Genomic DNA, 10,925 nt, shown 5'->3' with positions numbered 1-10,925 from the left:
CATACATACATACATAACTGACTTTGTACATTTTACAGTAGTTATGTAAGTAAGAGGGTAAAACCCACTAATCAATAAAGAAATCCTATTAGAATCCAACCTCTTTCAGGGTCAGTCTGTGGTAGAAATCTTGAAAGTTGATGGAAATAAGATGCAAATTAAAAAGCATTAGGGGAGGGTGTGTTCCAACTACAGAGGAATCACACTCTTAAAGGGGAACGCCGTTTTTTTTTTTACATTGGCCCCTTGATTTTACGTTATTACACCATGTTCTACTCACCCATATGAGTTTTGTGTCATTTGGAGCTGTTCTGAAGATATTCGGTTTTGTTATATCCAAGTAACGTCTTCCTATGGGCAACGAGTTTATGGCACAAACTAAACAGTTCATAATTTATCATTTATGGTACGCCATCATTCATAACATGTAGGCGAATCACTGTCCCCCAGACATCCACGGTTATATGTTTTATATTTATATGTTTAAAAAACAAAGAGCGTGTATGACACCCTTTTTTAACTTAACATTATAAGCTGTTTTTAAAGTAATGTAATTTAATTCTTCTTCTTGGACTGAAGATCAATGCAGCTACACTAAAAAAACCTTTCACACAAAGCAGGGGCTGGTAGGACAGTCTTTAACCTGAGTGACAGGCTAGATAAAGCTGAGTAAATGGACAAACCTCTAGCTGTACATGTCAGGTATGCATCTAGCTGTATGGTTGATTCCAGGGTGTAAAGGAAATTCATGGAGAAAAAGTCCTCTTTAGCAGAAGCCCTTAAAGAGTCAGTTTGACTCAAAGGAGGCTTATGGTGTTCAGGAAGGTGTTCCTTGATGTTTTTGAGATCTAAATCAAACGGTTTTCATCATCTGGCTTTACATGTGTAGCATATTTCACAATGCATTGCATGTTCTGCCAGTGTGTTTACACACCTTAAAATAAACCTGCTCTAAATCATTTGTCAAATTGGGATTTAAGGAATTAACCAGCTGGATTGTTCAGGTCCTCTGTGCATAAACAGCATTTTGGATTGATTTATCCTTAAAGTAGTAGAAAACTGAACATGACAGAGCAATATTTGATGACATATGTCTATTTACCTTCTTTGAGTGTCTCTTTATCAAGATTGATGGGCTGACTGAGACTTAGGGCCGGATTTATCAAGATCCAATTTTGCGTGCAGTAATTTGTGCTCGCAAGATGGAATTTAGCGCGAGGGGCTGAACCATGGTTTGCGGGTGATTTAACAAGAGCGATTGCGTAACTGGTGGCAGGTGCAAAACTGTTGGAGACGCCCTACTTAAATGATGGTTTTGCGCGTTTTGTGGTTTGCGGCATGGCGAGTTTGGACAGCAGAAAGCGCAAAAGGAAATTCAACCCCATGGAAACCCCAAAAGGAAATTCAACCCCATGGAAACCCCAACAAACATTTAAGTGAGCTACAGCAAAGAAGTGTGACCGTCACACAGAGGAACGCTATATGTGAACAAATCTGTAATAAAGTAAACGCTGTCAGTGAAACCTTGCGAACAGTGGATGAAGTAAAAAGAAGATACCAGGATATTAGAAGGCGAACCAAAGAAAAACTGGCATATAACAAAACATCTGCGAACAAAACAGGAGGGGGCACAGTAGATGAGATGCCTCTGACCAGCATTGAGGGACAAGTACAGCAGACGCTCTGTGAGGAGCAAATCACTGGAATTGCAGCTTCAAAATGTCAATGCTGGATAAACGATATGTTTTGATGATCGTTTCCTCGTTCATTGCAAAAATATTAACACAGAGTGAAAAATGCGTTCTCTGCGTCTCCTTACTTCATTTCGATGTCTCCTTCTTGCGACAATAACCGCTGCCATGTGTGCGCAATTACGCATACAGACCATTTGCACCTTCTTTTGAAACGTGTTAAATATAGAGTCAGATACCATTAGCAAAATTGCTTTCAGGTTTAATAAATCCCTTTGCGAGTGCTAAATTAATATATTTACATGTTCTCCTCCCACAAGACGCACTTTTGCGTGTAAACGCCCCAAATTGCATATTCATAGCAGAAAAAGTACTACATGGATAAGAGGCGCTATTTAGCACGTTTTAAAGACCAAATCCTTTTAGCACGCTGTTGATAGATCAGTTTGTACATTTTTAGCGTGCGCAGTGAAATAGCTCACGTTTTTATACACGCAAACCTTTGATAGATCCGGCCCTTAGACTGGTAATAAACCATATAACCACCAAAGTTAAGTATTGATGATGTAGAATTAGAATTAGTTGATGAAGTAAAATTTTTAGGTGTCATTTTCAAGGGCGTAGGAATATGTTTACAATTGGGGGGGACACATGTCGGAAATCTGAAATTCGTAAATATTCAACAGAAACATATCTTAAGTACGCTACTTAAAAAAAAGGCTATTTAATCTTTTTCTTTATTCCTTTATAAATGTGTTTGCAAAAATAATGCATTTAAAATTAACATAATGCATTTGTTCATAAGATGTGAGCATATCACCAAACAAAATGACTGGAGTCTTTTATTAAGCAAAGGGAGATGTCTTGCAAGGGCTTCGGCCCTTGGCATATTTAGTGTCCGCATACGCACTAGAAAATCAAAACAATTCAGTAGGCCACACAAGTGCAAAGTTTGATATGTTTTATTTTGTCAAACTTGCAATAATGGTCAAAAATGAATTTATATAGGTTGACTGACAGAGGGCGCTGACAGTGTGTTGAAGAATTATGGACAGGGCGCTTTGAAGCATCTGGTTCAAAAACGCATTCTAAACCTTTGGTAGAAATCCATCCATCCTTCCATTTTCTGTACACCCTGTCCCTTAGTGGGGTCGGGAGGTGCTGGTGCGGGGTCCACCCTAGACAGGTGGCCAGTCTGTCCAGACCTTTGGTAGAAGCCTTTAATTCCAATTTGCAGTACAGAACAGAGAAAACTACAGAGTTGTCAATGTTGTGTTAATCTGTTTATAGTGTAAAAAGAGGAGCCAGCAGTTTATTTGAGGAAATAAAGATGCAGAAGTTAATTAGTTGGTTAATTAGTGGTTGTGCAGCAGTCCGCTGCACGACCAATGCGGCCGCCGCTGCTAAGAATTAGAATTAATTCTCCCTGTGGTTAACTAACGATCAGGAGCGCGGCAGGTATAACATCTGTCCATTTCCGCGAATCAAAACCATGCAAAAAATAAAAAATCCTCGTAAAACGCACACCCAGACCGGGCTAATTTCAACACAAGTTGTGTTAGGTGACTGTTACTCACACTGACGTTTCTCTTTAAAAAATATCTGAGTAAGTCCTACTGCTGTTTCAGCCTTTTAGTTGGTGGTGGCATTGTACTGAAATGAGATATATAAAAAAAAAAAAAAAACATTTTGGCTAGCGTGGCAAACGTCTAGAGAAAGTTAGCAGTTAAATATTGGATGAGTGATCATCCCAAGACTACGGAAGAGGATTAGGGCCACTGGAGAAAAAAAAATTAAGTGATTTTTACATTTTATTTCAGTTTAATACGGGAAAAAAGTCAGAATTCTGACTTTTATTTTCAGAATTAAGACTTTTTTTTCTCAGAATTCTGACTTTTTTTCTCAGAATTTTGGATCTTAATGTAAATGGGCACCATGAAGGCAGAGATGTGGAGCACTCAGCTTCACAAACAAAGATGTGAGTTGTTTGAGGTGGCCAGTGACACATTGGTGGAAAATGACAGAATTAGGCAACTTTTTACGTGCCTGAGGGGTCCCCTCATTAATGGAGGAGCAGAAGGTCATTAAAATAAGAGAGCTAGTCTCTAAAAGAGACATGGCTATGGCTTGATGCTAACATGTTTGTTGTTAAACATACTTTTGTTATATTACATTTGTGTTGTGTTTTCCAAATAGTGTAGAAAATTAATGGTGGGTTTATAATGTTTACCTTTTATGAGCAGGACAGGAAGCAGAGAAGTGTAGCATTACCTCCAACTAGTTAAACTCATAATTATGAAGTTATTCAACAAATTCCTCAAGTAAAAAAGTGCAACTTTTTTATTTTTATTTTTTAACAGATTTGTTGATTAATTTCAAAAATATGTATTCCTTCCAAATTTCCAAATCTGAAGAATTTTTTAAACCAATATCTACATTATTTAACATTTAGTTTGTTTTAGCAGTACTTCCTGTTATATTTCTTTATACGTATATTTTACATTTTCTTGCACAGCAAGCTCAGCAGATTTGAAATTGTGTGCTTGTGTAAACACAAGTAGTCAATCTTTACTCTAAACATATATTCTGTTTATTTTTTAGTTAGACTTCTTGTTTTTATATATCTGTATAGTACCCCCCCCACCAAAAAAAAAAAAAACTGTAAATTGATTAGAAATATTAATCATCTGTCAGATTTCTGAGAAAAAAGTCAGAATTCTGAGATTAAAGTCAGAAATCTGAGAAAAAAGTCAGAAGAAAAAAGTCAGAATTCTGAGATTAAAGTCAGAATTCTGAGAAAAGTCAGAATTCTGACTTTTCTCCCCATGTTAAACTAAACAAAAAATTAAAAATCAGTTAACTTTTTTCAGTGGCCCTAATCCTCTTCCTACAAGACTAAGATGCCTAAACCAAAAAGATTCAGTTTCTATATATGAAAGTGAACTGACAACAAGACGTTATAAATAGGCAATATTCATAGCAGCATTCCCGACAGACCATTTTACCTCATTAACAAGTTTCTGACTTTCTGTATCGCTGTTTCCCTCAGTGCTCAAACACTCAACAGTTCACAGAGGGGAGGGGGAGTACAGTGACGTAACGCTATGCTGCGCCTTCAAAATAAAAGCACGATAGTTAAAAAATTGTCAAAATCTAATATTTTGCGGAACAATTTTTGGGGGGGACATATCCACCTGGCTTTTATATTGGGGGGGACATGTCCCCCCCGTCCCCCCCGCTTCCTACGCCGCTGCATGTAAGGGTAAAAGTAGACACATTTTAATGTTGAAGACTACACCTGATTGATTAGCTAACTTCAGTCATACTGTAGATGCCTATACAGTCATCACTTTATGATTAATGTAAATGATAAAATTTGAGCCAGTTTTTAACTTACAGCTGCTATTTTTTTAGCCAGGTTTTGCCACATGTCCAGACTGTGATGAATTCCAAGTGCCTTGTATTTGCCTTTATCTGGGTCTGCATAGTAGGGAAACATTCAATATCACTACAGTATTCTGGTAATGTTTCAAACAAAGGAATTCATACACTTTATCAGATAAAGCCTTACTCATAAGGGCCCCAATCTGGGCATGAGCATTAGTGCAGACCTCTACAAGCTTTATCTCTGATGTTAGCTTGTCCACAGTCTGGATAAAGCCCTTCCTCTCCATGACAACAGAGTTCCAGGATGTGTGCCGCTTGTCGATGGTGGCAACATGAATGATCTCTTTGGTGTCATTCTCCATGGTGGTGTAGCTGCAGTACTGTGCACAGTGGCCTGGTGAGTCATTTCTTCCATCCGCTGAAAAAGTAACAAATACAAAAAGGCAAAAAATAAAATGATCAGCTGCTTACAATCACACTGTCCTTGTCTAATGTCTTTATTACTTGTTGAGCTATGTACCTAGAACAACAACATCTTTCCCTTGAAGGGAACTGAGGGCCTCACTCCTCCTCTCTTCCCAGAAGTATTTCATGGTGTCAACACAGTAACTGTCCTGAATGGAGAAGAAGGTGATCTTGTTCACCATCCCCTTGTTCATAAATTTGAACAAAAGGGCAACCTTTGCATAGTTATTGTCAGACAGTAAAATGTTGGTGGACAAGAGAAAATCTCCTATTTGCATCCCAAACTTCATTTTTGCCTGGGAATTCCATCTCCACAAGCTGTGTCCTTTGGGACAGACCTAAAAGTCAAAGACATGCGAATAAATAAATAAATAATACTGGCTTCCACCAGAAAATTGTCATAGCTAGACAACCATAATCTTACGATGTGCCACAAGGGTCAAGACTTACCCATTCCACACTTATTGCTGTCCCCTTGGTAGCGATGTTTATCTCAAACGGGGCACTGCTGTTGCAAAACGTGCCAGTCTGAAGAAGACGTGTACACTTATCCACCGGCAGGATCAGAAATGTGGCCAGTTGTTTCAAGCAGTCTTCATAAACTATTGCTGCTCTGGCACCGATGTCATCCTCACAGAGGACATGCAGTGGCTGTGGGAAACCAGGTTCTTCATCACATGGTGGCTCATCAGGAGGGTCTTCATGTGCAGGCTGATCATGTACAGTTTGATCTAGTCCAATAACTGGAAGTTCATCAGTGCTCCACCCATTCTATTGAGACACATAATGAAAGCATGTGTGCAACAAATAATTTGACAAAAAAAACTATAATACCACACAACAGTAGCAGTACAAAGAATGACTGATGACATACCGTATACAAATAGGTGGAAAATACTCTTCATCTGAGCTGTCATAATTCTTGCCATCATCACTTTTGGGATGAATGTTGGAAGAACCTTCATCTGTCCAATCAATTCTGTAAAGAAGGGAAAATTAGGGGGGGGGGATAAACAAAAAAAATAAAAATCGATCACAGCACATTTAGAATAGTTAGAAAGTATCACTTACACACTATTCAACAGATCATTGAAAACATTTTCCCCCGTCTCCTCCTCAACAATACTCATGTCCTGTAAGCTGTTGAAAAATAAAAAAAATACACCAGTTATAAGTTTATAAAAGAAGATGACATAGCTCAAAGATGGTACAAGTTAGCTGTTACCTTTGCACCAGGCTCTGAATTTCTGTTGCTCCTGCAATTACATCTTAATGCTCCTCTCTGTAAAGTATAATCACAGCATGTTTCTTTACACATATGGAGAGCAACGGTAAACACTACAGAAAGCTGACTCACTTGCTATGTTATTAGCATCAGAATCTTTGAGTAGCTTTATTTATTACTGAACCAATGTCACAGTACAACAAAACTACAATCAGGTTATGAAGTGTGTTAGGACCACAATAGTTTCAGAGTTATGTATAATATATTACATTTCTGACTGTATATCCCTGTAATTATGACACACTGTAGCTTTAAGTAATTAGATTTAAGGCGTAGGATCACAATCTCTCCGTACGGGACTTGCACCAGGAGAAGACAGGTGAAATGTGCTGAATACAAATTTTAAATTTTCTTATAAACATTGCAAATAGAAAATATTCTTGCATTCGTTGCTCTTTTCATTACAAAGTTAATGATGTTATAAAAGTATACGCCTACATGACAAAATTGAGCGTGCGCCTAACAGTCAAGTTTTTGTACGAACAGAATACCAGACAGTGAATGCCACAAATAACCAGTGGCACCTCACCCAGATACCATTAACGCTGATTATAATATTCATGCCTTTCAGAATTCCTTCCCTACGTCATATCTTATCCATCATATGAATATTAAATTTGATTCAATTAACTCACCTGTATGAGTCCCATGCAGCAAAACTGAAGAATGCTTTTGTCCATAAATTTCCCATCAAAGAATTTATTGTCTCTGATGTCAGCAAAAAAGGACAACCAAAACTCCATACACTATGTACGCAGAAAGCGCCACCAATATTCAATCCATTGATTTGCAGTACTTGCTCCTTCTAGGTAACTTTCAAGAGGGTCGTTAGGCTGAGTGGGAATGAGGATCTCTGGAAGTCTCTGACATAAACATTTTCTGTACCTAGATCCCCTCTAACAACTCCAGGACATCATCCTAAAAGCTTTAATGCTTCAGTGTAATATCCTCCTATCAACTTGGGATCACTATATGTGGTGTATGCATTGAGCATGGGCGTAGGTTTGTATAGGGACCATAGGGACATGTCTCCACCAAAAATGCAAAATGTTTACATATTTTTTACAATCATGGTATAATTCCTGCTCTAAGTGGGTTGCTCTGTCGGGTAAAGTCACATTTTAGTGGCCCTATGCACCAGTTAATGATTAATCAATTACTAAATTAGTTGACGATTATTTAAATAATTGATTAATATGATTAATTGTTTCAGCCCAAGATAAAATACATGAAATGGGCTACGCAGAGTAACTACAGCCCATATGTACAACTTGTATATTGAAGTTAATACTTTAAGTGCTCAGTGTCAGTTCCTCTTATAGTTCCAGTGCACATGTAAATACAATACAATTATTTACCTTCCCTTGAATGTATTATTTTTCATGATACAGACAGAGCATATTAGATAAAAAAAAAAAATAAGAGTGGGGTTTACCTGTTTTCCTCTGCACAATTCTATATCTTCAAAAGAAAACAGGATAAATCCACATATAACAGACATATTTGGACCATATTTGGTTAAATAGGCACTGTTTTAGTTGCTGGTAAGTTTAAATGCAAACCTTTTCAAAGTGGAAAAACATTGATAAACAGCATCTAGTGTGTGTAGTGCTTATAAGATTGGTATTAATGTAGCAAGAAATGCTGCTGTTTTCTTTAAACAAAATGTACTCTGATGCTCACATGAAGCATAAAAAAACAGCATGCATATTTTTGCATAGGACCAATGACATCAGACCAATGAAACTGAAAACAAATAGTGTCCCTACCAAAGTTGAAATCAAACCTACGCCCTTGGTGAAACATCAACGGTTTAGATAGCATTTAATATTTCAGGATCAGGGTTTATATACGTTTATCTTCTGCTATTTTAAAGGGTACTTTGAATGCATTAAGATTTAAAACTTGAACATTCCTCAGACTCTTGAACAGACTCTTTCACCCATTTGTTTGCTTTGATGTACTTGTGCATATTCTCAGTAGTGTTTATTGCTTGCATAGTTATTAGATACAACAATACTGTGTGATCCTTTAGCTCTTAAAGGAACCATTGTATTTTAATCTGTGGCCCTTGTGATTATTTTCTGACGCAAATAGATTATCACTTGGTGATAATCACACCACAGTCTATTAAAGGAATAGTACACCCAAAACATGATTAGCCTTCATTTTCTACTCACCCCCATGCTGAACAACACTCTTGAATACTTTTTTGATATCTCAAATGCATCTGGAGATCTGGGAGGCTTCTTGCTGTCTGCTGACATTCAAATAATGGAGGTCTGTGGCGCCCGAGGCAGAAAGGTCCATAAAAGTCCACAAAAAAACGTGTCAATATTCCTCCATACTGCTCGTCCAATGTATTCCCAGTGTCCTGAGTGGGTAGCGTCCATAATTTACTCGAAACGAAGTCATTTAGAATGTTTTTAGAGCATAAACAGTAGTGTATAGGATTTCCTAAAAGCGAGTTCACGAGTCTACGGAAACCGCGGTAGACCAAACCAGACGAAAGTGCACATTCAGCGTCTGCTCTGCCGATAATGCAAGCGTAGAAGAAGAAATGTGCTCTTTACCTGTGCAAAGAAAGAAACAACGAAAGAAAAATGTCTGAGGACTTCAGTGTTGAGGAAGAGCATGAGTTATTTGCCGAGCTGAATGCGCACTTTCGTCTGGTTTGGTCTGCCGCGGTTTCCGTAGACTCGTGAACACGCTTTTAGGAAATCCTATACACTACTGTTTATGCTCTAAAAACATTCTAAATGACTTCGTTTCGAGTAAATTATGGACGCTACCCACTCAGGACACTTGGAATACATTGGACGAGCAGTATGGAGGAATATTGACACGTTTTTGTGGACTTTTATGGACCTTTCTGCCTCGGGCACCATAGACCTCCATTATTTGAATGTCAGCAGACAGCAAGAAGCCTCCCAGATCTCCAGATGCATTTGAGATATCAAAAAAGTACTCCAGAGTGTTGTTCAGCATGGGGGTGAGTAGAAATGAAGGCCAATCATGTTTTGGGTGTACTATTCCTTTAACATCTAAAGGAACACGTTTCTTTGGTTGGTAAATAATAACTCTGCCGATAGCCATAGTCTAAATTATTAAATTGGTGGAGGCAACCAGATTTAAAAAGCCGATCCAGGAGTCCAGCCTTTTATGTAACATATTAAGAACCCTGGTGTGTAAGGAAATGACAGTTGTAATCAATCAACTAATAATAAATATTTAGTTGCAAAAAGAAACAAGCAGACAAGGACAAGTCCTGATTTGATACATTGTTAAATTGTTGAGGTGTGGTGGTACTTGGACAACCTAGTTAAATTCTCCTTAATAAAACTTCTCATAGTGAGAGCAGCTGTTGTAGACAGTGCTGTTCTGTCTATCAAAGGCACATTGATGAAAGTTCCAATGAAAATGTTGAAGTTATTAAGAAACAGGAAGAACAGAGCTGTTGATGAAAAGCTCACTGTTCAAGCAGACTCCCACGCTCAACAGAAAATAGACCTGTTTACCTATCTGCAAATTAGTTACCGAGAACATTAATAAAAACACATTTGTTTTCCGTGTCTATGATGCAAAACTGATTCTGATCTCTGGATCTAAACAGACCTATGCAGGAAGCGCTTTTAAATTGGATGAGGGTATAATAGTAGTTTTCTTTTTTGTTGTTGTTTTTTCTTTCATCTATGAAGGTTATCCAATAATATTGCGGTGCGGCTGAGAGAGAGGATCATATCAGCTGAGATTGAGGAAAGTCCTGCAGAGGTGATTGTCAGAATGAATGACTCATTCAGCAGTACATTTAAGTGATGAGATGAAATGTGGAGTCAACAATCACCTCCATGCCATGTACAATACTTGTTCCGCTCAGCCACTAAACCAGGTCGGTCCAATCTGCACAGTGAATTAAATAGTTAAAGATTTACTGAAAGAAATATTTGTGATATAGGTAAGTTATTTATTATAATCTATGAACTGAAAGACTCAATCTTCTTGCTTGCCTCAGAAATTGCTGTTTATAATTACATAGGAACAGTGGTGTCAAAAGTACACACATTTGTTACTTAAGTAAAAGTATAGATACTGCAGTT

General features: G+C 37.8%; 1 long non-coding RNA gene across 1 annotated transcript; it reads right to left on the bottom strand.

Annotated features, from left to right (window-relative positions):
- Positions 1-5,113: 5,113 nt before the first annotated feature.
- On the bottom strand, positions 5,114-5,663 carry LOC119786360. Its single transcript, XR_005281176.1, has 3 exons — positions 5,599-5,663; positions 5,263-5,496; positions 5,114-5,171 (listed from the first exon to the last, which is right to left on the bottom strand). It is a non-coding gene; the product is annotated as an uncharacterized LOC119786360 (long non-coding RNA).
- Between the last annotated feature and the right edge of the window lie 5,262 nt (positions 5,664-10,925).

Source organism: Cyprinodon tularosa, unplaced genomic scaffold (genome assembly GCF_016077235.1).
Source record: "Cyprinodon tularosa strain WSP-4 unplaced genomic scaffold, ASM1607723v1 ctg107, whole genome shotgun sequence".
NCBI classification, from domain to species: Eukaryota; Metazoa; Chordata; class Actinopteri; order Cyprinodontiformes; family Cyprinodontidae; genus Cyprinodon; species Cyprinodon tularosa.
Note: the sequence above shows the minus strand (reverse complement) of the source record. Positions and strands in the feature narration are given on the sequence as shown.